General features: G+C 48.1%; 1 long non-coding RNA gene across 1 annotated transcript in view; it reads left to right on the forward strand.

The window, feature by feature from the left end:
• Window positions 1-27,596, forward strand: part of LOC116764518 — a 205,686-nt gene that overhangs the window by 73,553 nt on the left and 104,537 nt on the right. The window contains exon 5 of the long non-coding RNA XR_004352916.1: window positions 20,343-20,522. This is a non-coding gene — a long non-coding RNA (uncharacterized LOC116764518). The remainder of the gene's footprint in view (window positions 1-20,342; window positions 20,523-27,596) is intronic.

A 27,596-nucleotide genomic window follows, 5' to 3' on the forward strand; every position in this document is an offset into this window, starting at 1 on the left:
TGAAGATGTGAGCATAAATTAATGAAATTTAAAACAAGCAAACAATAGAAAGAATCCACAAAGTTGATCTTATGAAAAGACCAGTAAAATTAATAAGGCTCTGCTCAAATTAATCAGGGAGCGAGAGAGAGAAACTAATGTCAACAATGAGAAAGGAGACTTTAATACAGATCCTACAGATTCTACAATAAGAGACTTTGATGGACTTTGGTCATCAGGGGCTCCTGTCCTGATTGGCTGGCTCTGGGTAAATCAGGGGATGGCCACCCAACACTGGCTCCCAGTGCCTCTGCCCTCTGTCCCTTCCCTCACCTGCTTTTAGGGGCAGTGACTGCTGGGCCGTTCACTGCTCTCATAGGACCCCTGGGCTCTCCCCCGGTGAGAGGGAGGGAACCTCAACTTCAGGAAAGGCAGGAAGCAAGCTTAAAAAAGCACATTCCTTGGCAGGTTAAAAAACATTTTTTTTTTTAAGTGTAAAGACTTAACCTTTGCTAGGAAATGGTTGCGGTATTTTCTTTAAATGAAAAGAGACCATTGTGAATCGAACTTTGGAAAATACACAACCTCCTGGTGCTGTTCTCCAGGGCGGTCTTAGGCAGCCCTTGTCGGACCGGCTCTGCCTTTCCTCCAGATGGTCTCTCTATGCACAGTTGAAGGGGCTGGACCAGGGGACCGGTCCCTGGAAAGCTCACAAGAATGCTAAGCCCCTCCCCAGCAGGGGACCCCGGGCAGAAGGGACTTCTTGTTTCCTGCAGCAGCCTCCATTCAGGATCAGCTCCATAATTTGTGGGCCCAGTGCAAAATGAAAATAGCCTGGTTCCAAAACTAATAAGAATTTCGAGATGGCGACAGCAGAGCATTAAACCAAGCATGGGGCCCTTCTGGGCACGGGCCCTTGTAAGTGAGGGAACCTGTATGAGCACACAAGTCCCAGGCCAGGCCACCACTGATTCTGACAGATAATTTCACACTCATTCTGCAGGCTAACTTGAGTTTTTGAAACTTCTCTCTTGGGTGATACCTCCGGGGTTAGACACAGACCCCAGATGATACGGGGTGGTGGGGGGACTCAGGGCTTCCTTTTGGGGTCCCGTCCCCATCCCTGGCTCCCACATACCACAGCTGGCAACAATTTCCCAACCTGGCTTTTCGCTCAGATTTCTTTCCCTTCACATTTCATAGACCATACTCCTTGGTCGTGAAAACATTCTGGGTTTAATCTGCACTTGCTTGTAAGGCGGGGATCTGGGGTAGTCAGGGAACGCAGAACAGCTGCATGGAGTGCTGGACTCCTTGACGCTCCTTGAGTTGTTTACAAGCCTCTTTAGAGGGCCTACTGTAAATAGGACAGTACAAACACATGCCGATTTTGCAGCAAATTAAAACCATCCGAGGGCTTCCTTGGTGGCGCAGTGGTTGAGAGTCCACCTGCCGATGCAGGGGACACGGGTTCGTGCCCTGGTCCAGGAAGATCCCACATTCCGCGGAGCGGCTGGGCCCGTGAGCCATGGCCGCTGAGCCTGCGCGTCCGGAGCCTGTGCTCCACAATGGGAGAGGCCACAACAGTGAGAGGCCCGCGTACCGCAAAAAAGAAAAAAAAAATCCGCTGCTTTCCCTGAATCCTAACACATAGAGGTTTGTGTTTTTGCAGGAGTTACTGCCTTGAGTGCTACTTCCAGACTCGTGTAGCTCTCTGCTAAGCTGGGCCAAAGCATGTGTGCCCTTCAGGGCCTGGGAAGCCCACCATGTCCTAGAGCCTTGTTCCTAGGGTCAGCTTGACCTCCCAAGCCCAGACCCTCTCCAGAGCTGTGCTGTCCGAGACAGCGGCCACCAGCCACTTGCGGCTCTTGACCGCTTGAGATGTAGCTACACTGAGCTGAGATGTGTTCTTCATGGTGAATACAAACTGGACTTTGAAGGCTTAGCACAGAAGAGTGCAAGAGATCTCATTCATAATTTTCCATGTTGATTACATATTGAAATGACAATATTCTGTAGTGGATAAAATAATTTATTAAAGTTAATTTCATGTTTATAATGTAGCAATTAGAAAGTTTTAAATGATACACATGGCTTGCACCTGTGGCTTGTGTCTTATTTCTATTGGCTAGCACTGCTCTAAAGCCCTTCTTGTTGTATTTCCATGTCCAAGCCTATGTAGATTTTACACACACACACACACACACACACACACACACACCTTAGCAACTGGCAGAACCTTGGAAGGACAACCAGGCGCAGTGAGCTTGTGTGACTTGACCCCAAACGCCATCTTCTCTAGGAAGACTCCGTAGAACGTCCCAGGGCCACCTCACATTACCAACCCAGGGGGCTTAGTTTGGCCTTTGGTGATGTCAGAGTGTGGGCTCCAGAGTCTAGATGACTTGGATTCTAGGCCTGGCTCTACCATGTATGAGCTACGTACCCTAGAATGAGTGACTTACCACTTCATGCCTTGGTTTTCTCATCTGTAAAATGGGAATTGTAACACCCTAGTGCAGAATCAGGATGGTGATCTAGGTGTCTACCTACCTCACAGGGTTGTTGTGAATATTGATTAGGTCGAGGCACAGAAAGCCCTTAGCACAGAGGCATTCGCCGTACTGTGAGCCTGCTGTAGACATCATGGGCCTGATCTGGCCTCTGGACTTTCATAGCAGCCTCTCAGGAAGGAAGGGGCCAGAGTGAGGGCACCAAGTAAGTGTAGGAACTGTGACCCTGGGGAGGGTCCAAGGTGAGTGGAGAGACCTTGTACTAGCCAGGACACAATGCCAGAGGTTGGAATCCAGAGAGGGTCCAGTCAGGATGCCAAAATGGAGGGCCTGGGATAGGTGGGGCTTGAGAGAGGCCGGCTTGATGATGCGGAGCCAGCTGAGTGAGAAATGGACAGTACTGCTCTCAGTTTTTGAACTCAAAGCATTCCCCCCAACTGGAGCCGGACCAATGGGTAAGACTGAGGGGGTGGGCTCAGATCATGTTCTAAGTTCTAAATGGGGTCTAGGGAGGCAGATCTGGGGTGTCAAGCTCATTTTTTTCTTTCCAATCTTGCTCCTCTAAGGCAACTGAATTAGGATAATGTTTGTTGATGAAACGAATAAATCCCAAAATGTCAATAGCTGAGCACAACAGACTTTAATTCTCGATCATAACCATTCAAGGTGGATGTTCCTGGCCAGCAGGGGGCCTTCTGTGTGGTAATCCAGGGATCCAGGCTCCTTGCATCAATGCTCTGCCCTCCCTCAGGGCCTCGGGGCTCTCTGCATCCTGCAGGCAGACAGGGAAGAAATAGAGAAGGCAACTCTCTTAACCACCTTGGCCAGGATGCGATAGCTCACATTCCTGCCATGAGAACCAGTCTTACGGTCTTCCCAGATGCAAAGTGGCTGGGAGATGACGACTCTGCACGGCGCAAGGGAGAGCACTGGTTTACGGTGGCCGTCTCTCCCTGCTCCCACTCTCTAGGGAGAGCTGACCCAGCAACCTGGCCTCCTTTCTCCCTACCAGGCCCCACCCTTCCCCAAGCCACCTGCTGGTCACCATGGCCAGCCCAGGTTCTGAGGGGGCTGCTGAAGAGGAACAGAGGAAACACACGTGGACACTCACTAGGGAACAACACAGGCAGATGCACTCCATGCTGACACCGTGGCCTCGCACTTCAGGCAGCCTCCTTCTCAGAGCCCCTCGAACCACACCAGGCTCTGGCCTTTAGAGACACAGAGCGCCGTGAGCCGGGCCTGCACTGTGGGTCTGAGGAGGGTGTGGGCAGATAGCTTCCTGGGGCTCCTCCTGTCCAGGCCAAAGGCAGCCAGGAGGGGTCTCGGAGGGATCCCCTGGGATTTTCTGGGCTGCTCTCCCTGGGTACCCTGGTGACTGTGCTGGTAAAATCCCAAGTCCCCGCTGGTCAAGACTGGATCAAGGGGGAGCGGTGTGGGTGGGATGGAGGGCAGGAATGACTTATCATCTGAACCAGGCCTTGTGTCTCCAACCAGGGCTTCTTACACACCTGCTGGCTCCCGAGGACGACATGAAGGATAACAGGGCTGGCTGGGCTTCAAGCTGCTCATGATCTATGTGTAGGATGACCAGATGTCACTACTTTTGTCTGGTGCAGAGTATGTGTCAGGCCCCTCAAAGAGGGGTAAACGGTGAAGGCCAGAGGGGATCACATGAACGAGTCAGTCCTTCCCTTTGGGGCAACCAGGGAAGGCTTCCTGGATGCTGAGGCCTGGAGGCTGAGACTTGAAGGATAGGTAGGGAGGAAGCCCTCTGGGATTCCCAACAGTATTCCCATGTGTGACGTGTGGTGCTTTGTCATTTCCAAAGCCAGCTAGGCAGGCAAGGCAGACAGGGAGGCAGGGTCAATCGCTTCCATTTGATAGGGGAAGAAGGTGAGGATCAGAGTAGCCGAGCTCCTGGCCCAAGGCTGCACAGAGGTTTGTGAGTGAGAACGCAGATGGCCTAGCAGCTCTGGGCTCTTTGTGTCGATATAAGCTTGATGAGCATGTTTCTTCCTCAAGGCTGGTCAGGGCTGGGTCCCCAGGTGGGGCTGGGAAACTCTCATCTGGGGGCAGGTCCTCCCTGCAGGCTTCTTGGGGCTGGGTGCTCAGCCTCCCCTACAGAACATGTGTTTCCTGTTTTCCTTCCCCCTCTGGCTCAGGACGAAGAACAGGGTTTTCCTGAGCGGAAGAGCCTCAAAGACCTGGCCCACTCCCAGCTAGTTCTGGCCAATCCGCCTGCTCATGGCTCTTGTTACTCTGGATGATGAACCCCCTCACCTAATCATCCAAGGATCTTTGTGGCCATTATTTCCCCTCACTTTCCCCAAACTCCTGAAACCTGGAATTCGAACCCATGGCCTTGACTCCCAACTTGGTGTTCTTTGAAGACACTTTGCTGATCAGCCAAGCTCCTTGGCAAAACCTGGGGCTTTGTGCTGCCCTGAAGCCTAGGAGCCAGGGCTATGGGGCAGGTCTCTGGGCCCCAGGGCCTGCGTGAGGCAAGTCAGGACTTTGGCCAGCCCTTCAGCCCTGGAAGGTTCTGAGCCTGTCAGCCCCATGGTTTCCCACTTGTCCTGGGTGGAGGCTGGGGCCAGTGGTGACATTACCCCCTTCTCCAGCCTGTATCTTGTGAGATTGGCATGATCTTGGGCTCAGTACATAACTCTTCTCTGAACCACGGAGGCAGCATCTTGTCCACTGTCTGGTCCCTGCTCCTTGGATGGAAGAGATACATGGGCTAAAAGAAGAGGAAGGTCAGGAGAGCATACCAGGTCTGCAGAGCCTCGGACCCCGGTGCTGGCATGGGCATTAAAGAAGAAAGGCTGGATTTCACAGGAGCAAGAAGAGAATGGTGGTTGCCATTCTGTTGGGGGAGGGGAAAATGGGGTGATGAAGGTCAAAGAGTACAAACTTTCAGTTGTAAGAAGAGTAAGTTCTGAGGATCTAACGTACAGCCTGGTGACTCTAGTTAATAGTACGGTATTAGAGACTTGAACGTTGCAGAGTAGATCTTAAGCTCTCTCACCACACACCCAAAATGTTAACTATGTTAACTGTGAAATGATGGATGTGTTAATTATCTTGATCTTAATAATCATTCCACAATGTATACGTATATCAAATCGTCACACTGTGTACTTCAAATATATACAATCGTGTCCATTATTCCTCAGTGAAGTTAAAAGAAAAAAAAGGAAGGTGGCAGCCAGTGCCCCCTACACACTGTGACTCCCACCCTGTGAGTGGAGAATAGGAAGGAAGGCCCTTCTGCATTTCCTCGCCTGCCCCATCCCACCCCCCACAAAGAGGCCCTGAGGGGACCCCAGTCCTGGGCTTCCTGACAGCCCAGGAAGCCTGTCTGATGAGGTGCTGGGTATGAAAACGTTGTGGGGAGGGGCGGCAAAGGTGTATCTGGGTACAGACGTCTGTGGGGCGCTCCTGTGTGAGCTGGGTGCTGGGCATGTGAGGGCGGGGTTCAGGCCCTGCCTTGGCCTACAGCCCATGGACAGGCCTGGGGCCTGGGGCCTGGGGGGAGACAACTGCCTCTGATGACCCGGCCTTGGGCTTTGAAGTCCTCCTTCCTTCCGGAGGCTCCAGGCACGAGCAGCCCAGGTTTATTAGGTACAGGTTTATCTGGGGCTAATTCAACTTGTTAAGATAATTGTGCCCACCTCAGTAATTACCCTTCTCCTCACCTCTTTCATCTCCAAGGGCTGCTCCCCCTTTGCAGAGCCTTACTGGGCCCCTCATTTGTTGGGTCCTTCCAAGGCCTCGGGAGGGGCCCTGGCGATGCTTTCACGTGGTCTCATATTTTTGTAAAAACTTGCAAAAGTGTGTTATTTCGACCACAGTCATTGAAGGCTGCTGTTTCTTTTCCTCCTGACTTTCCCTCTGTCACATTTTCCCTCCTGTCAGGTGGTGTTGGAATAGCTGTGGGCATTTTTGGGATCCAGCTTAGGGAAACTTGAGTTGGGGATGCGTTTAGTGTGGGCGAATGGGTGGGTGTTTATGTGGGATGCAGTATATGTATATAGTGTTTCATGAATGTGGCTCTTGGTCACTTCTGTGTCTCGTTACAGTTATTGCGGGAGGAATGGTTTCCAGGAATTCAACTACTTCCCGTGGTGTTGACTCACCTGGTGTGATGCAGTGAGAACGTGTCCTATGGCTCTCAGGACAGGAAGCTGTGGGAAGTGGTAGGGAAATAAGATTTGAAATGTACAGAGCCAGAGGCTAGTCTGTGGAAAGTTCTTTTAATCTTACAGCTCATATATGAAACTTGTTAAGGATTTACCCAACTGACAACAGTCCTAAAAATTCACATGACATTGGTTGAGAAGCTGAAATAAACGTTCCTAAATCCTGAATAACAAAGTGCATAGTTCGATCAACTATATTAGGAGGAAAGACCATTCTGTACTCTGTATAGAAAGTGCCAAATCATGAAATCACTGCCGTATGATGAGGAAAAGAGCCCAAAATGTGGAGGATGTGTCACTGAGCAAATTTATTAAAATATTATTTTTCTGTTTTTTGTGTATTTGGCAGCTTTAAAAAAAAAGAGTGAGTGATGGGACTTCTAGAAAAGAATGAGAAGCATTTTAAAGAAATAAATTTTCACTTTTACCCTACTTTTGTATTTTGTTTTTGGTTTCTTAAAGAAGGCTCTCTAAGTTATATAAGTTTCAGGCCCCACAAAACTTGGATCCATTTTGGTGCTGCTAACATTTGTCTGTGGGTATGGTGTGAGGGAGAGCCCCTGTCTCCCCCTGGCCCTGAGGATGCCCTGAGTCAGGAAGCAGGGCTGGGGAGGGGCCTAGTGGACTCGGCCACTGTCCACGTCTTTCCTGTGGCCCAGGAGGACCTGCTGGAACAGCTGGACTCTTTTGCAAGGCTTCTCAGGCTGTCAGAACTTCCTGAAGGTAGGAGGTGAGTGAGTTGGTACCTTAAAGGCCCTTAGATCTCTCTCCATGTGTGTCTGCAGGCAATGCAGAGGACCACAGGGAGTGGAAGACATTCTTACACCATTGTTATCAAGTATTTCTGTTGAATGATTATTTCTTTACTGTTCATCTCCCTGAGTAGACTGTAAGCTCCGTGAGGACAGGAACCTTGTTTGTCTCTCTCACCACTGTAATCCCAGAACCTAGCACAGCAGCTGGTATAGAGTGGGGCTTAACAAACTTTTATCAGAAGAATGAGTTGAGGGCTTCCCTGGTGGCGCAGTGGTTGGGAGTCCGCCGGCCGATGCAGGGGACACGGGTTCGTGCCCCGGTCCGGGAGGATCCCACATGGCGCGGAGCGGCTGGGCCCGTGAGCCATGGCCGCTGGGCCTGCGCGTCTGGAGCCTGTGCTCCGCAACGGGAGAGGCCACAACAGTGAGAGGCCCGCGTACCGCAAAAAAAAAAAAAAAAAGAATGAGTTGAATAAATAAATAAATGCACAAGGGCAGATGGAGGGAGCCAGGCAGGGCTGCCAAGCCCTTCTCTCATCTCTAAGTCAGGAGCTCGAGGAGGTCCTTTGCAGACTTGTGGATGGTGTGTGTATGTATGTATGTGTGTGTGTCCATGGATACGCCTTCTTAGGGCCATCTGTGCCATAGAGGAGCTGGAAGGCTGCAGGGGGCGGGGCAAGGAGCAAGGAGTGATTGAGGTGATGACAATGATAGAGGAAGGAGGAGAGGATCAGGTGATGAGGATGATGAGAGAACTAGCAATTCTCATAAAATCTGCACCCAAACCCTGGAAATCAGGAAGGGCTGTAAGGCCTGGAAGAAGATGGCACCAGCCATCTGGCTGGAGTGAATGAGACAGGACATGCCTGCTCATCAAGGTTCAGGGATGGAAAGGTTCTAGATAGCGGTCTAAAGACCCCCGAAAATGTTGGGCTACCGTCCACTGGGGCATTTTGGCCATTATCCCCTTCGTCATGCTAATGTGTGTGAGTGTGTGTAGGGGGTGTGAGGGAGGGGGAGTGGCTCTGAGCCCTTGCATCCACTTGGTTCCAGGACACCTGCTTTTGCTGGTTTTCTACATTCAGGTCCCTCAATAAAGGATCCTGACAGTAGGAAAGGTTTGGAAACGATCTATTTGGAACAAGCCATTGCAAAGCCAGGTTTTTGTGGTTTTTTTAAATTAATTTATTTAATTTATTTATTTTTGGCTGCATTGGGTCTTTGTTGCTGTGCACGGGACAAAGCCAGTTTTTATTAGTCTCTCTGTGTGGGTTTTTAATGTATCACACGCCAATTGTTTTTTAGTGTAATACTATTAGTTCATATTTTTAAAAAAATCTAAAATCAGAGTAATTTGTCTTGAAACCACCCAGAGAGTTCTATGCTACATTAAAATTCCAAATAGAACAAAGGGACACTCATTTAGAAAGCATTTTTGTTCTTACATTTCCATAATTCTCAAGAGGAGAAAGAAGACGCTAATCAACACAGCAAAGCTTCTTCTGAAGCTCTAGTTCTACTTCAAAGAGCACAAGAGCGTTGAAAGGAATACAGCCGATGGTGTGGGCGTCTCCTTCTATACCTGATGAGAGTAAAGGAGGCTTTCGTTTAAAAAAATGAAAGTGAATGCTTACTATCAATAAAAAGGCCTCAGTCTCTGCCTATTTCTGCCAGAAAGAAACAAAGAGCTATTAACAAATTAAAAATTAATTAAACAAGAGATAGATTTGTCTTCCCATTATGATGATATCAAAAGAAGAATTTGGTGTTAGTTATAACTCTCTCCTCACTGTTCCCCTGAATGGTGTAGAATCAGAAAGAGCGTTCACAACAATGGGGGAAATTTGCACACAGATGTGCTTGACTTAACAATGACACAATTTTTTTTTCAGGATTGTATTAAAAAGATCAAATAATATTTAATTTTCATAATTACATTTCTTGTTTATCCTTTGAATAATAATAATTATTTGAATAATTATTTATTTTAAAACGTTTGTGTCCTAATGATTTATTCTGAATTAATATTAATGTTTATATGTCTATAAATGAATGTTTTACTTAACGTTTTATCTGTTTATTAATTTTGAAATTAAAATAAATTTAATGTTTAGTTTGACTGATTTAGAAATTTATTAATAATTCTGAACACTTAAAATACATGTATTAAGTAATTCTGTATTTTGGTTTTATTAAAAAACTAAGTATAGCCCATACTGCAACCACCATGTGGAAAAGTAACCTTGTCCTGACACAAAGGACAAAGCGCAGAGAAGTTAAGGGGACTTACCCGAAGGTCACGTGGCTATTTAGTGAATGGCAGAGGATGGCATATAAATCCAGCTCTTCCTATGCTAAGCCTAGAGCATGCACCCCCGCCCCGTGCCGCCAGGCCCTCTGACCCAGGAACACCAGTGTGGTTCCTCCGCATCTGTGTTCCCAGTCACGTCCCTGTTGAAACCCCAATCCTAAGGCAGGACTGAGTCCCGCTACTCTTAGAGACGATGAAATCACAAGACCCAAAACCAACTCTCTTGCCTGTCAGCTCCCATCCACATGCGTGGATGCTGGGGACCCAAGAAGAGAGAGAAATGGGAGTCAAGAGTCAGTAAGTCAGAGAGGCAGGGTCTGACCTCTAGGAGAGGGCCAGATGCAGAACCAGGTGGTTTCTGCTGTCTGCCTGCACATCCTGGTGCTGTGCTGTGGTGTCACACACGTCTGTTTTGTGCTGAGTCGGTGCTGAGTCGGGTGATGCACTGCAGGGAGTGGGGGCTGTTGCTCGCTGCCCAGTCCCTGGTGTATCACATGTGTCATGTGAAGGCCCAGCTTAGAGCACTTTCCCAGAGAGACCCCAGGGCTGGTCCTGGTGACCCAGATCTATCCCGTAGCTTCACTCCAGGTCTGACTTGCTCACAAACATCACCCTCAACTCCCAATTCGCAAGCCGAGGGCCCCATTCCCGGGCAGGCCCAGCTGCAGGCCACTCTGCTAATTAACGACTGCTGATTGGCCCAAGAGGTGCACTCATTATGCCCAGTAGAGATCAAAGCCAGGCCCAATAATCTGCTAAACGAGATGTCAGATTAGGGCATTCTTCTGGGCTATTAGAAAGATTTTTCTCCCTGGGTAAAGGCCTGTCAGGGCATATGACCCTGTCACCCACCATGAGCTGAGCCAGAGGGGGGATCTGCAGCCTTTCTGCTCCTCTCACTTTGAATGTGGCCATTTAATGGGACAACCCCACCCCAGGGGCCTGCATGATCCCCAGGGAGGTCCCAAAATGGGAGGAGAGTCATGTTTGGGCAGAGTCACCTCTGCCTCTTTATTCTTGGGGTTTCTGAGGGTCAGGGGGAACTGTGGACCTCCCTGGATCCCTGTGCTTTCAGCTGTACTATGGGCATACTGCCTCAGTTTACCTCCTAGGGCTGGGGGTCAAGTTTAGCGTTGATACCAGTCCCTCTTCTCAGGAACAAGCCCCAGACTGACACTTATTTCAAACTGAAACCCCTAGCCCAACTTTCTCACTCCAGGTTTGAGAATGGAGCCCCAGTTTTTAGTATTAGTGCTAATAGCTATTTAAAAAAAATATATATTTATTTATTTGGCTGTGCTGGGTCTTAGTTGAGGCACATGGGATCTTCATTGCCTAGTGTGGGATCTTTAGTTGCGGCATGCGGGATCTAGTTCCCTGACCAGGAATCGAACCCCGGCCCCCTGCAATGGGAGCACAGAGTCTTGACCTCTGGACCACCAGGGAAGTTCCACTGCTAATATCTATTAATGGCTACCATTGATCAAATGCAGAGAGCATCGTGCACTGTGCTGGCTAAATTCTGATTTTATTTATAATGTCTGAAAACACTACAAGTTAGGTATTATTAACATCCTCTATGAAACATGAGGAGAGCAAGGCTCAGTAAATTGTCCAGGTTACTCAGCTGAGCAGCAGCTCCAGTGGTGGGTCCTGATTGGCTGAAGTCAATCAGCAAGTTGATTGGGTTAGAGAAAGGCACATGACCTAATTTTGGCCAATGAGAGAGCACTAATCACTAGAATAAGGGAGGTCCTAGGAAAGGAAATCTTTCTCCCTGGATGGTGTGGGGTATGGATGGGAGGTCTGGGACTGCTGAAGCTATTTTTCTCTCACCAGAGAAGAATCTGGAGCTGTTGGAGGGTGGGTAGCATGGGACCATGTGGGGCCAGCATGGTGGGTCTTTGGAATCGTAGTTTGAGCCATTGAATTGAACTAAGCTAAATGAGTGAATACATTGTCTTTATTGTTTAAACCAGTTTGAGTCGGGCTTCCTGAGACTTGCAAGTAAAAGTCTGGTATATGGCCCCTGTCCCAGAGGAACCAGACCTGCCCTGTGGGTCTGGGCCCCAAGAGTCAGCTCAGGGGTGAGCTCACCTGGGAAGCCAGGAGGCTATTGGAAGCAGGCTTGGCAGTCTGCCACATACTGTGGTTACCGCTTGTCCTGCGGGCCACTGTCCCAGATGCCACCTCAACCCAACTTGGCTGCTGCCTGACCTGTCACCCCTACTTTACCTGAGCACTGTCTCCCACCATCCTCCATCCTGCCCAGCCTAGTTGGGATGCCCAGATTCAGCCCAGGCCTGGATGAGCCCTCTGTGTTGGTTAGGATTAGGTTTGATTGCAAGAAACAGACGTTCAAAGTGACAATGGCTGAAACAAGATAGAAAGCTATTTTAACAGAAAGTACGTAACATTCTCAAGATGGGTGTTCATGGTTGGTGTGGCAGCTTGGCTCCACCAGTGTTCATTTGTACCTTCACTCTTTTTACATTGATCGGCTTTGCCAGAGATTTGTCTACTTTAGCAGTCTTTTCAGAGAACCAGGTTTTTGGTTTTATTGTTACTTGCTATGTCCATTTTCTATTTCATTAATCTCTGTTCTCATCCTTATTATTTCTTTCCTTCCTCATTATTTGGGTTTACTTTGTTGTTTCCCTCCTCCCTAACTTGAGCTGGACAATTAACTCTAAGTCGTAGCCTTTACTTTTCTTACATAAGCCATAAGTGAAAATGCGGATTTTCTCTCTAACATCCCTGTAGATGCATCAAGAAATTTAGAAATGTCGTTATGTTAATTATTGTTAGGTTCTAAAGATTTTCTCATTTCCATTATAATTTCTTCTTTAACACTTGAGTTATTTAGGAATGTGTTTATCAATTTACAAAATAATGTCTTAAAAGTTATTTCTTGCTGTCAATTTCTAATTTCTAGTTTGTGCATAATACATGGTCAGTCTTTATAAGTATTCCAAGAAAAAAAAGAATAATAGAATGACTGAGTGAAGTGTTCTATATTTGTCCATTACGTTAAGATTGTTAATTTAAATCATTATTAATAGTATCTCTTTGCTCTCTCAGTTATAGAGAGATCTGCTGCGATTGTAGAAACGTTGGTTCCTTTTTTGTAATTCTGTCAAACTTTATATATTTTGAAGTCATGTTGTTAGGTGTCTACACATTAAAAAATCTTATATCTTTCCTAGTGAATTTCCTTTCATTATTACGTATTGATCCTCTTTATTCCTAATTATGCCTTTTGCCTTAAAATCTATTTTATCTGATATTGATATTACTATACCAGCTTTCTTCCAGTGATTATTTTTTGTTATGTTTTAACTTCATTCCTTTACTTCACACTTTCTGGGTCCATATATTTTAGTGTGTCTCTTGTAAATAGCGTATAGCTAGATTAAAAACATCCAATTTAATAATCTGGCTAGGTTGGCTCATGTACATTTATTGTGACTTCTGTTGTATTTGTTTATCTGGGAATGTCTTAATTTCTCCTTCATTTCTGAAGGATAGTCCTGCTGGATAGAAAATTCTTGATTGACAGTTTCTTGTATATGATGAGTTTTGTTTGTTTGTTTTTTCTCTTGCTGTGTTCAAGATTCTCTTCTTATCTTTCGACAGTTTGGCTATGATGTGTCTAGGCGTAGATGATGTAACATGGCAAGTCTGGAAATCAGATTCTCCTTTCCTTGAAGGGTTTGTTGTTTGCTGTTGCTATCGGCTTGCTTAGTGACTTTGCTGGACTAATTCCATAAAAGCCATATTTCCTGTATTTGCAGCCATTGAAGTCTCTGCTGGGTCAGCCTAGTGACCGACTAATGATTGATCAGAGATATCCTTAAATGCTTTGAACAAAATTTTCTAATTTTTCCATATTGATACATGAAGCTCTAGAACATTCACTTCAACCTCTGTATAGTTTTCCATTGTATGAATATACCTCCATTTATTCATCCTTTTATCTATTAGTGGACATTTAGGTCATTTCTAGTTTTTTGACATTACATAGAAAGTGGTATTGAATATCTTTGTGTGTGTCTCCTCTAGCCCACGTGTGAGAGTTTTCTACCATATATACCTGGATGTGTAATTGCTGGGTGATGGAATGCATATCCTCAACTGTAGGAGATATTGCCAAACTGTTCTTCAAATAATTGTGCTCTAATGATACTCATTTATGTGTCCGTTATCAGTTTAGTTTTTTAAAAATAAAAACTTAGCTTTAAAGCTGACCTCAGAAGTTTTCTCCTTCATAGGGCCTCTTGTGATTCTTCTGCCCCACTGTGGAATGCTGTTTATTTCTGTCCTGTTGCATCTCCTTCACTTTGCCTTGTGCCACTGTTATTACGGATGTCCCTTCTCAACTACAAGATTCAATTTTCCTGGAGGACATGGACCATGGCTTGTTCATCAGAGCATCCCCCCAAAAAGAATCAGATACAGAGTAGTCACTGAATTGAATGATTCATGATTTCAATACCTTTTTCTGGATCTGGTCCAGGTCTGGTCCCATAGGGGAACCTTCAGCTTACCCTCTTTCTCCTCTTGATATTTCAACTCAGCTAAGTTCATCTCGTATTACTAAGCACCCAAGTCTGGAGATACTCGTTTTGAGATGGGTTAGGGCTGGGATCAAGGTGGTCTCAATGTGGAAATTTTGGCTAAACTCCTCTTCCTGCTGTGAAACGCAAGCTTCCTCATGAGCTGCCAACTCAGGCAAACATCTTTGATTTTCGGGAGGTGGTCATCTGAGGTTTGGAATAATTTGGATGTTGCTGGGAAGAGGTTAACCTTTGCTTAGCCAGCCTTTCTTCATGGAAGTACAAAAAGATAGACAACGATGTTAGGAGAGACATTCACACAAGACATTTTAAAGTCACATCATTCACATATAGACAACCGCTTTGCTGGCTACAACTCATTCTTAGCTGGTCCTTGAAGCAGTCACACCTGGTTCCCATTACTGTATCTACATAAAAGCAGTAAAGCTGCCTTTCTTCAAAAGTACTGTGAAGCACGCTAATTCACTCTGACCTGCCCCTAGGTTGTCCAGATGAGCTTGTCTGACAGTTTCATGTGATCACAGTTATCCACAGCCCCTCATGAAGGCACATTCAGTCCAGACAGAAACAAATAATTGGCCTGCCAGTTTAAAATGCCAACGGGATTCAGCACATACCTCTTTGGGCAAAGCTGTCCGCTCTGCAACTTGGTTGGCAGTCTTGTCTCATGCACCATTTCCTTGTATGCAGGCACATTCACCTTATACAGATGGAACTCCTGCAGTTGCCTGGGCCCCTGGGTGGAAGTCCCAACCCCTCGATTGGTAGAAGAGGGCTGGGAGAAAGCTGGGAATTGGTGACTTTGGGGGAAGTACGCAGCTCTCATAAAGGGAGAGGCTATTCTTCCCCTTCTAATGGAGAGGGAAAGGGAGTCCTTTCTCTTCCTTAAAGCCAAAAAAGGGGGACACCAAGAGGCCCATTACTTTTTTTTTAATTGAAGTACAGTTGATTTACAATGTTGTGTTAATTTCTGCTGTACAGCAAAGTGATTCAGTTATACATATATATGTATATTCTTTTTCATATTCTTTTCCATTATGGTTTATCACAGGATATTGAATATAGTTCCCTGTGCTACACAGTAGGACCTTGTTGTTTACTCATTCTATATATAATAGTTTGCATCTTCTAATCCCAAACTCCCAGTCCATCCCTCACCCACCCGCCTTGGCAACCACAAGTCTGTTCTCTATGCAAGAGATCCTTTCTTAAAGGACCCATTATTTATGTCTCCTGGATGGTTCAAAATGGTTCAAAAATCATTTGCCCACATTTAAATCTCTTTGCAGAAAGTTAAAAAAAAAAATCTTTTGGAGGTGCTTGCAAAAGTCTTTTTACATTTTGAAGGGGCCCACAAAATGGGAGAAGGGAATTTCTGGTCCACCCCTGTGTGACACGAGCAGGAGAGAGGGCTGGTTGGCAGAGTGGAAATGGAGCAGCGGCTCTCCCGCTATTTGGCAACTTGGTTCCCGAGTTTCCTGTGGGTTTAGTGGATGCTGGATAAGGATAAGGCAGCTGGTCTTGAGTTCTTTACTGTTACCCCCTCCTGTCTTCCCCTTTCCCCCTTCCTCCTATCTCCTTCCCACCAACCCTCCCCCCCCCCCCCCGCACCGGCTGCCCCCTCCTTCTCCCTCAGCAGGCTGCCTGCTGAGTGAGAAGTACCAGCAGCAAATGGCCCTTTGCTTCTTGCATCCCATGGGAGAGCCAGCCCGTGGATGCCTGCCTCACTGGAGGCGCCAGAGGTCATTTGGCTTAACTAATTAGCAGAGGCAACCAACCTGGAGAGGACTTCAGCCTGAATGAGTTAGAAGATGTGTGCCCTTTTCCACCTCCTTCTCTTTGTCCCAAACACTGGATGACCTGGACCTAGGAGGAGGTGGGGGAAAGTGTGTGAAGATCAGATCAGATCCCTTCTCCGTTGCAACTAAGTGGGGCTACAGCTCTGGCCTCTCCTGGGAAAGGGAGGAGGAGAAGAAAGAAACCGATAAGCAGAAATGCGTCTTGATGAACAGAACCAGATTGTCCTGGAAACTCAAGGAGACTAAAATGTATGGGTTGGACCAAGTTATAGTTGGGTTGGACCAAGTTATAGTTAAGGGAGCCTTTAACCAATGAGAAAAGGAATTTGTCATAGTATAGATAGGGGAGGATAGAAGACATAAAGCCATTTTTGTGTTTATTTCCCACTAAGTTGAGACTCTTCAATAAACCAGTTATATTTGTGAATTCTTGAAGGATCAACATACAGTTCTATAGATTCACAAGCCCTAGACTTGATAATGGAGCTACAAAACATGAGACCACAATGATGCATCAAGAACCGCTGAAGGGGGCTTCCCTGGTGGCGTAGTGGTTAAGAATCCTCCTGCCAATGCAGGGGACACGGGTTCGAGCCCTGGTCTGGGAAGATCCCACATGCCGTGGAGCAACTGAGCCCATGCGCCACAACTACTGAACCTGCGCTCTAGAGCCCGCAAGCCACAACTACTGAAGCCTGTGCACCTAGAGCCCGTGCTCCGCAACAAGAGAAGCTACCACAATGAGAAGCCCGCGCACCGCAGCAAGGAGTGGCACCTCGTTCGCCGCAACTGGAGAAAGCCTGCGCACAGCAATGAAGACCCAACACAGCCAAAAATAAATAAATAAAATAAATAAATTAAAAAAAAAGAACAGCTGAAGGTTAAGCTTTAAAGATAAATAAAACCGTCAAAAAGAGACCTAATTGTGGGAAAATGATTTTTGAACCAGGAAACATGAGTACAATGAAATAGTTCACAGTGGGAACGCAAACAGAATTGTCATCATTCTAGAAAAGCACTGAAGAGATGCTGCAGGTGGCCATGGTGGGCTGTGTGCTAACCGAAGTCATACCGGAGCAGAAACTAAAAGTGAACAAAGCAAGTGGTGAGTGCACAGAGGAGAACACCACACAAAAGAAAGCAAAGATGCTGTGAGAGGAGGCTGGTCTCTGCCTTGCCTCAGTCCCAATTCCCTTTCCTTTCCTCCTCTCTTCTTACAAATGAGATGCTTCCACATCTGTGATTCATGGGGCCCAGCCTCAGTGGTGTTGGTTCAAGAGAACAGAGTTCAGAAGCCAAACATGATGTCACTAGAACTTCAGTTCTGTCCTTGGATTTCTCAGTCACGGAAGCGGGTACTTCTGAGCCCACACATCTCTCCACCTCTGTGCCTCCTCAGGACACAGCTTTCTCCTCTCCCCATAATTCCACCTCAAAGCCACCCAGTGCCTCTCGGACCTTTTTCTCCTTTCCCCTTTTCTTCCAATTTCTGCTTTTCAAAGGCCCAGGGAACCACCTTCCCCGGCAGGGATGACTTCAAGGGTGGGAAGGAGAGGCAAGGAGGTGGGTCGGCCGGAGTCCCTTTAGCAGGAGAGGGGAAGAGGGAGGCTGGGAACAGTCACTGGTTAATGATTTTAACCCGTCAAACAGTAAGTATGTAGAGTCTTTGCGGCCAGATGAACCTGACAAGGGCACTGTGTGACTCAGTGAGTTAGTTAACCTCTCTGAGCTGCAGACTCTTTAGATTTAACTGGGCATGATGATTCCTGCCTCATGAGGTTGGCTGTGAGGGTTGAATGGATGACCCATGAGAAACACAGGGTCCCCTTGAGCCCAGTGGCTGAGCATATCTCTCTGTGGCCCCCGGGGACATGGGAGTGCAGCCACCTAGAGCCTAGGGGACATGTGTTCCTCAGAGCCCCCCAGGATGAGGGGCTTCCCCTCAGCCCCTGAATCCAGCTTCTCGGGGCCAGAGTCCCCCTCTCAGCTGCTTTGGGCTTTCTCTGACTCCCTGCTTCTTCCTCAAGACCTGGCCCAGCTGTCTGGGTGCTTCCCCTGATTTCCTCTGATGCTGGAGGGGGCTGCCTTTTCATCTAACTGCCTGGTTGGTTTGGTTTGATAACTCCTTGACTGTGTGCCTCTGGTGCCCCAGGCCTTGCTGCGGGAGCCTCTGGCATTAGCTTTAGAGGTGTGGATCTGTGGGGCTGGCTGGGAAACGTTCCTTCATGGACATCCAGGCAGAAGGGCTTCCCTACTTGGCCTGGTGCCCCAAATCTCCAAGCAAACGCCTTCTCTGAGCCCCAGATCTCTGCCCTTGCTCTGTTCCCTTTGCTGCTCTGACTGGGTCAGTTCCCCTGGGTCCTCTCAGATGGCTGGGCCCTTCCTGCCTGCCCAGGACGGGGGCCCTGAGGCCAGCAGTCCCTCCTCCCCTGGCACAGCCCTGGGACTGCCTGGAAATGTGTCTTTAGGGATCAAAGGTGGAAATCTGAGGGAAGGAGGGAAGGGGGGGAGGGAGGGAGGAAGGGAGGAAATAAGTCAGTCACTGCTCCATCACAGGGCTGTGATGTGATGCTCCTAGGATTCTATCTGTAAAGGGCTGTGCCCCACACAAATGTGTCAGGTGGCTATTGACCTGACGCGTCATCTTATTAATTTATGAGAGTCAGATGGAGGAACCACACGTGGCTTCTCTCGGCTCAGTTTGTCTCAGGGTCAGCACAGCCAGCCCTTGAGATATGCAGTCGACTCTGCTCCCCCAGGATGTTCTGACTCGGGCATGGGTTCATCTTCTCACTGTTGGTGCACAAAGAGGGCTAGTGTCAACAGGATGGGGATGCCCAAGGAGCGGGGAGTGAGAAGCTGTTTAACCCACTTAGTGAATCTGCCGCTTAGAAACACAAACAAATAATGAGTGTGCTAATTACGAAAGACAACAAGGTTTGCCTGTTTTCAACACCTGTCGGTCATCTCATTCCAATCTTCCCACAGCCTGTGAGATGGGGCACGTTTTTCCTGGATTTACAGATGTACTGCTGAGGTGACTGAGAGCCAGAGAGGTTCAGGGTTGTGCAAGTTTGCACAGCTGAGTGCAGATTCAAACCCAGGGCTGAGGGTCACCACCTCCCGGGCAGGCTGTCCTTCCCATCACGTTGTGGGCTACTTCCGGGCAGCCCTCGGCCAGCGAGGAAGCCGGTGGTAACTCAGCATGTCACTCTCTCCCATTGGCGGAAGGGTGACCACTCTCAGTACCCACAGGCGGAGGGACCCACCCCAGGTCTCAGGAGGCTCCTTGTGCTGGCCCTGGACAGGCCCCTCAGGCCTGGGAGTCATTCAGCCAGTAAACTGGGGGTGTGCATGGGGCAGGAGCAATGGCCTCGGAGTGGGACAGCCCTGGGGTTCCAAACCCAGGCACTTACAAGCCATGACTTCAGGAGGGTCACCTTCTGTGCGCGGGCCTCATCTCCTTCAACAATAAGTGGGAAGCCAGGGAGCGGGGGTACATCATAATCCCAATTTCTTATACTTGCCGTGAGTTTCTTATATTTGCCCCATAAATGTTCTTTTAACTCTGTGGCCACGGAGACTCCTCAAGGCCACCCAGGAAGGGGCTGTGCAGGGTAAGGAAGGCCTTATGGCTGATGGCAGGTGAGAGAAATGCTGAACGTAGTGTGGGCTGGTAAGGGAGTGATTCAGCATCTTCCCCAGCCAGAGGCCCCTTGCACGAACCCATAGGCCTTTGCAGTTTTCCGAGCGCTTTGCACACTTAACCTAGGAGAGTTGGTACCCCATTTTACAGTTGGTGAAGCTGAGGCTTAGGGGAGGAAGGAATGCTAGTGAGTTCCTACTCCACCCCCAGCTTACACTGGGCACTCTGGCACCTTTTGTCACTCTTATAGAGACCCTCCCTATGGGGTCAGTATTATTATGCCCATTTACTGTTGAGGAGACCCAAGGCTCAGAAGGAGTCATTTGCCCATGATCACACAGCTACCAGATGATGGAACTAAGGTTGATGCCTGGGGGGCTCTGATTACAAAGTCTATGCTTCATTCACCACGAGGACAGAACAGGTATTCTGCTCAAAGCCAGCTTTCTGGACATTGAGTCCAGTGCTCTTTCCTTGGCCCACGTTCCCCTTGTCCTGCTCAGAGACTTCAGAGGACACTAAGTTGGGATCTGATGGCTGTGCTTTTGCCTTCTCAGGTGCACCCCGTTTCCAGTGGGCTCCCACTTGGTGCTGGCTTGGCTTCCTGGAAAGAGAGTGAAAAGTCAGAGCCTAAGAGCTGCCACTGAATCCACAGCCTTCACCTTGCCTCTTCCTGTTTGGAAGACCCAGGTCCAGTTAGCGCCGTCCTGCTTCCCAACTAGGAGCCCGTCCACTGAGTAAGTGCTGTTGGGCAGGGCACTGCCCGTTATCACACCGTTGCTTACGCTGGTGCAGAACAGGCTCCCGACCGGTCCGGCCTCCTGGGGAGGCCAGGTGTCCCTCTGGGCCTGGGAACCCATTCCTCTGGGGCTGAGGTGTTGCTTCCCTTGATGGTAATATGGTTCAGGGCTCTTATTTCTGTGGCTCAGGAAGCGAGGGAGTGTGAAAGGGTTAACTTAATTTTGGCCGTTATTCCTTTTTGGCAACTGCAAGTGAGCTTAATAGGATCTCAGCTTTCCTGCTGCCTCACCAATGAAACAGAAACCAGACCACAAGGGGGTCTGGAGATGGTTAAACGGTGATGCCTCGGGTGATGCCTCCCGGTGGGCTGAGGGGCCTCCTTAGAGATATCATTAGGAGGTGACGCTAGAAATGCCATGCAGGGCTCTCCTGTCACCCGGGTAGGGGAAGGGGCAGGGAACTGGGGGCTCCCCGGAAGGCCCGGCTCCAGGCAGAGGGGAAAGAGGGCAGGTGTAGTGTCCGCAGATGTGGGCTGGGATCCTGGCTCCACCACCTTTACAAAATCTGGGAGTCGCAGCCTGCTGGGGTTCTTACCACTCAGGATTCAGTGCATAAAAAGCACTCAGCTTGCCACAGAGCATGCCCAGCTCAATAACTGTCAGCCCTACCCAACTTCTGGTGTTTCTCTCTCTTCTTCTCCTCCACTCTCAGGCCTTTTCTATTCCTCTTCTCTCTTCCTGAGGCGCTCTTCCTTCTGTTCATTTCGGCCAGCTCTTACTTCAGATCTCAGTCTGAATGTCACTTCCTCCAGGAAACCCTCTGAAACCAGGCTGGCAGACCTGAACTTCCCCTTCCGGTCTTGTCCCTAGCCCTCCCCGTCTCCATCACAGTTTCCCCGTGGGGCAGGTGTTGACTGTGGCTCCCTCACCCTGGGGCCTTGGCAGCAGGGCCTGCAAGGGTCTGCACCATTCACAGCCTTGAGAGGGAAAGAGGAACGGGTGGGCGGTGGCGAGGGACAGGTCACCGGTGCTCTGACCCACCGAGGCGCCCTCTGAGAGCCAGGAGCAAGGGGATTTAGCCAATCCCGAGGTCGGGACTCTTCTGCCAGGATCGCTTTTCTCTCCGCTGTGGTTTTCATTATTTTTCATTCCCAGACTATTTTGGAAGCTGGCTGCCATGGGAACTGAGTCTTTGGAAAGCCCTGGCCTCTTTTCCCCTCCTGCTTCCACCCCTCCTTCCATCTCCATTCCCTCTTAATTGGTTTTTAGTTCCCTGGCTTTCAGGCTGGTCTGTTTATTTTGATTGCTGCTTGACAGAGCAAATCTTTAATGAGCCGGCTTGTGGGGAGCGCCCTCAGCAGCCGTCTGCCTCCAAGGAGTGGGGGAAGTGCCCAGGAGGAGGTGGCAGGCACAGGGTGGCAGTCTGTGGTTGGGGCCCGGTCTTCCTTCAGGTATAGTCTGAAGTAAGGAAACAGAGCTTGCCCTCCCCAAGCTGTCTGCAGCCTCAGCCTGGAAGGTCCCACAGCTCTTTTAAACAACCCTTCACAGGGCTCCCCCCCATCCTCCCAGTGACCCTGAGGGGAGTGGGGCTCAGAGAGCCTGAGAGACCCAATCACCCAGCCAGCAAGCCTGTGCCTCCATGATCTGGGGCCTTGCTGTCATGCCTATGTCTTTTTTCCTTGTATCCCCAATTTCCCAGGAGCGTCACTCACCCTTAAGCCAAATTGGCAGCCTATGGTTCCAGCTAGGCTCTTCCAGACCCTGGCTTTGCGAGCCAAGGCCTCCTTGTTTTATGCCTCGGCTTCCCCACCTCTGTGGCTCTAGTTTAGAGCCATCTGCGCCATACACTACTCATAAGGCAGCTTCTTAGACTGGATGAGATTATGTGTGCCTGCAAACTGGAAAAGGTTGTATGAATGTGTGTCACTATGATGAGTGTACAACACAATCCATAGAGTTTTCCTAGCTGCAGCCAGGCTAGAAGAAGCCCCCAGGCCCTTTGACTGGACCCAACTTCAGGGTGACCTCAGGGGATGTGGGTAGTTTCCCCTTTCTTATTGACCCCATTCTGCTAGAGCCATTAATCATAGAAGCAGAGACCCATGGGGTGTTGGAGTGAGAAGCTGCCTTAGAGATCAAGCCCAGTGGCTTTCAAACTGGTGTTAAGGGCTCCACGGTTCTGTGACTGGGACTTTGAGGACAGTAGGAGCGGGGCTAGCCTTCTTCCCATTCCTAACTTCATTCCAAGGGCCTCTGCTTTTATCTGCTCTGTAACATGGGGTCATGTGGTATTTCTTTAGAGAAGAGGGCTCCCTTTCTGTACTGGTCATGGTTGGCTCTCCAGAATACGTTCAGACCAGATGGCAATCGCATCTTTCCTTTTCTGTGATTGGTTGGAAAGGGGCACTTCTGGCTAGTGAGTGGTAAAAGGAAGTCTGATAGGGCCTTGTGGGAAAAAGCTTCTTGCTCCTAAAAATCAAACACAAGAAAGATGGATTCACTTCATTCTTGGCTAGGGGTGTGCCTTGGTTGTGCTGCCTGGTACTGTGGTAGCCATTCTGTGCCCCTGAAGAAAGGCAGATCAGGGACAAAGCTAATCCATGGAGAACTGCAGAGTGCCTGACGACATTGGTGGGCAGCTGACCATACCAGCCCTGGAGTGGTCCTGTCTCTGGACTTTATCAGATGATAACTTTCTTCATTGTTTAAGCCTGTTTGAATACACTATCTTTTTGTTTTTGATTTTTTTGCTGTTCATTTTTTGCTTGCTTTTATTATTTACAGTTAAATGCAAACTAATTGATGCATACTTTGAAAACTTTGACCTAGCTCAGTCCCCACATTTCCAAGATAGGGTGACTGAGGCCCAAGGGAATTGGGAGTGACTGGGTCAAGGTCATGTCCTGATTAGTAGCAGAGGTGGTCCGGCATCCCAGGACTTCTGACTGCCGGTCTAGGACTCTTGCCTTGGATTCACAGCTGGAGATCTCCTGGGGCTGTCCCAGTTGGCATTGCCTTCTGGTCTCTGGAAGATCCAGGCAAGCTAGGGAGGCCCTGCAAGCCTGAGAGAGTTGGGACCAAGGGGGCAGTATAGACTGAGGGCCTCTTCAGCTGTTCTTGTGGGCAGCTTCTGAAAAGCACATGGTAGATGGATAATCCACTCCTGTGCCAGGCTGTGAGATCACGAAAAGAGGGAGAAAGTGAGGCATTCAGGGTAGCCATGTATATCAGTTAGGAATTACATTTGACTGCTTAAGAGAAACCTTAAACTAGTTAAACAGTTATTTTTCTTACATAATAGGAAGGCTAGAGATAGGCAGTCCAGGTTGGTACAGCTGTTCAAGAAAGTCATTAAGAATCAAGACTCCTGCTATCTTCCTGCTCTGCCATCCTTGACTGGTAGCTTTTATCCTCATGGTCACAAATGGCTGCACCACTTCCAGGCTTCACAACTGAGTTCCAGGCTGGAAGAAGTGGGTAAGGAAAAAATTTGTGCTGGCTGGATCAATGTCTTTTTATCAAGAAAACAGAACCTTTCCAGAAGCCCCACTATAAAATTCTTTGTATGCCTCATTGGCCAGAAATATGGACATCTTCAGCTAGATTTGGAGGAGGTGAATATTTTTAACAGGGAATTTTGCTGCCCCAGACAAACTCAAGATTTTGTTAGAAAGGAGAGAGAGCGAAGTGGATATTGAGAGGCAACCAGCAGTCTTCCACAGCAGGATGTGCTCAGCCTTAGCAGAGCAACTGAGCCAGGAATCAAACCCAGAGGGTGTGAGCCCCTCTCTGAAAGCTCTGAAGCTGCTCAGGCCTCAGTTTGCTGCTTCCAGGGTCTCCTCCTTCTTAATCATCTCCATCACAGATGTCAAAGTAATCTTCCCACAGCACTGGGTCTGTCACATTACTTCCTGGCCTGAAATGCCCCTTTGCCCATAGGATGCAGTCCAAATTCTTTGGCTTAGTATTTAAGGTCTTCTGATCAGGTTGCAAACCACGTCTCTAGGCCAGTTTGATTCCTATCCCCATCCTCAGCTGGTTTTTTTTCCCCATTTGGGCATTGCCCCTTAACTTGTTCTTGTGGGTCATCTCCTATCCTCTTCTGCCTGATGGAATCCTACCACCTTTAGGGTCACCTCATCCCCAAAGCAGACGCAGCTGCTCTGGACCTTCCCTATGGTTCCTTCAGACATGATAACTTGTGTTACTCAGATCAAACATTTGTCCTCTTCCAACCACCCCAGAATGTAAGCTCCCTGAGGGGTGAAAATGGACCTCATGTTTATAGAACCAAGTCTTACACGTAGAAGATGCTCAATAAATATTCACTTTCCTGCAAAACAATTCATCTTGAGCAACATCAAGCCAGGGACTGTGGGAGTGTCCTTGGATTATTGATGGATTTCAAAACACAGAGGTGGGAATATGCTGACAGTTATGCTCACAGTGATTTAGAAAGTTGGGAAGTCTGTGTTCATTTGAACTGCTGTGGCCATTGGATAGGCAGGGAACCTATCTGTCTTGTCTACCACTGTGTCCCCAGCACACAGTAGGGTACCTGGCACTCGTAGGCATTGTACAAATACTTATTGAAAGTGACATAAGAAGGCACTTCTGAACAACTCACAGTTGGATGCAATAGGCCTGGTTCCTCATCCTCCTCTGGGACTTGGCCAGCAGCCTGGAAAAAGCTCTCTCACCTCTCAGTTCTAGTGGAGGGAGCTGAGCCTCTCGGGCCACCCAGGGCCTCTGTCTCCCTCCAGTTGTCCAGAGCCAGAGTTCCAGGTTGCCACAACAGTGTGCCAACCAAGAACACAAGTGCCCTCCCATGCTGCGTTTCGAAGGGTCACACGCTCTTGATCTAGCAACCTGAGAGGCTAGGAAGTCGCACAACTGGGGTGCTCAGCTGTAGTGGGAAGCAAAGAAGTGGGAAGGAATGATTTTGGTGTAGACAACGAACAGCGTGTACTACTGTTCTGTTTGAAGATAAGGGAATAGGGGCTTGGAGAGAGGGAGGGACTTGCCCAATGCCCCATAGAGGTAAGTAGCAGAGCTGGGGTCTATCTGGCTCTAAAAGCCCTGTTACTTCCAGTCTGTCACCTTTATGGTGCAAAGACCAAAGTGTGCACTGCAGTGTGCACACTTGGCACACTGGGGTGGGCAGGGTATTCAGAACCTGGGAACCTCCATCCCAGGGACCAATGAACATGGCATTTCAGACACAGGCCCTTTGGATTTGTAACTCCTTCCCCTTGAAAATGGACTTTACTGGGTGAAGATGGATGGAGTGGGATGGAAAGAAGAGGCTATATACCTTTATTTTTTTGTTTGTTTGTTTTTTGTCTGGCTGTGCCGTGCGGCCTGTGGATCTCAGTTCCGCGACCAGGGATTGAACCCGCGCCCCCTGCCGTGGAAGCGCAGAGTCTTAACCACTGGGCCGCCGGGGAAGTCGCCTTCATCTGTTTTAAGCTCTCAGTTTTAGGTACAATATGCATTCAGAATAGGGTACAAATTATGAGTAGAGCTCAATGAATCTTCATAAAGGGAACACACTTGTGTTCAGCACCTAAATCAAAAAACAGAACATTACTGAAGCCCTTTTCTTCGTCCCCTTCCAGTCTTTATATCCCCCTGCCAAGGGTAACCATTATGCTGATCAAAACGGTTTGGGTATTTCCTATAAATGAAATCATATGGTATATATTCTCGTGTGTACAACTTTGTTCAATATTATGTTTGATATTCATCCATGTTGTTATGTGAGTTGTGGTTCATTCATTCTCACTGCTGTATAGTATTCCATTTTGTGAATATAGTATATTTATCCATTTTACTACTGATGGATATTTTGAGTAACCCCTAGTTTTTAGCTATTAGCATAGCACTATTTTGAGCCTTTTGAACATGTACCCAATTCTGTTGGATCTATATCTGGGAAGGTATATGTTTAGTTTTAGCAGACACTGCTAAACAGTTTCTAAAGAAGTTATACCCGTTTACATTCCCGCCATTATACGAGTTCCAGTTGCTCCATATTCTTGTCAATACTGGCTATTATCAGTGCTTTTCATTTGAACTATTCTGTCTGGTGGGAGTTTGATTGTATCTCATTTTGGTTTGGTTTTCATTTGCATTTCCTGCTTGGCTAATGAAGCTGAGCACCCTTTAAGTGATTATTGTTTTACATGGCTTTATCTTTGAACTTTGAGTGAGGAGGGAGAGAAACGGGAAGAGGCCTTCTGAGTGTGAAGGTGTGTGACTGCTGGGTATGGGGACTTTGAGAGGTGCATCTCCACTACTTGAAGACCAAGTAGAAGGGGAATCTGGGAATGAGGGCTTCAGTGTTCATGGGGTCACACCCACGGGAGAGGCAGTGAGACACCGATGCAGAGAAAGAGCTAGCCTTGGCTTGGGCACCTACTAACTGCTACATTTTGGGCAAGTGCTACAGTTTCCACCTCTGTCAAATGGAAAGAAGAATAATGCCAACCTGACAGTGTTGTTGTGAGCTTTAAATGAGATGGAATGTGGACAGTGTCTGGCACAGGGTACACAGAGGTAAACCATCTACATTGTCTAGCTCAAGAAGTGACAGCCATTATCACTATAGGATGACTGGCAGTAAGAACCAGAAGTTCGCATCAGTTGTGCAGTCGTGACATCAGAAGACCTGGTGACCAGTACAAGACTTCCTTTTTTTGCTTAGAACCTTGCCTTTTATACACTGACCCTCGCCTTAAGAAATTAACCAGTCTAAGCATGTGTCCTATTCTGATATCCTGCTCTAGGAGCTTCTGAGCCCCACAAGGAGGAGTAAAATAAAATGCATTCATTTCTCCAAACAAGATGTCATTTAAGAATTGTCAGTGTAGTGTTCTCCCGTGCTGTACTAAATCAATAAAAGTCAGTTTTCCTTCTATCAGAACAACTTTCTCTAACTGAACAAGGGTTTTCTCCAATTTAGACATTATTTATCTGATCTCACCTTTGTCTTGTTCTGTTTAGTCATAAACTTTCTTTGTCTCTAAGGGGAAAAAATGGCCATAGCATAGTCAGCAGTTGAGTACCAAT

The sequence above is a fragment of the Phocoena sinus genome, chromosome 13, assembly GCF_008692025.1.
Source record: "Phocoena sinus isolate mPhoSin1 chromosome 13, mPhoSin1.pri, whole genome shotgun sequence".
NCBI classification, from domain to species: domain Eukaryota; kingdom Metazoa; phylum Chordata; class Mammalia; order Artiodactyla; family Phocoenidae; genus Phocoena; species Phocoena sinus.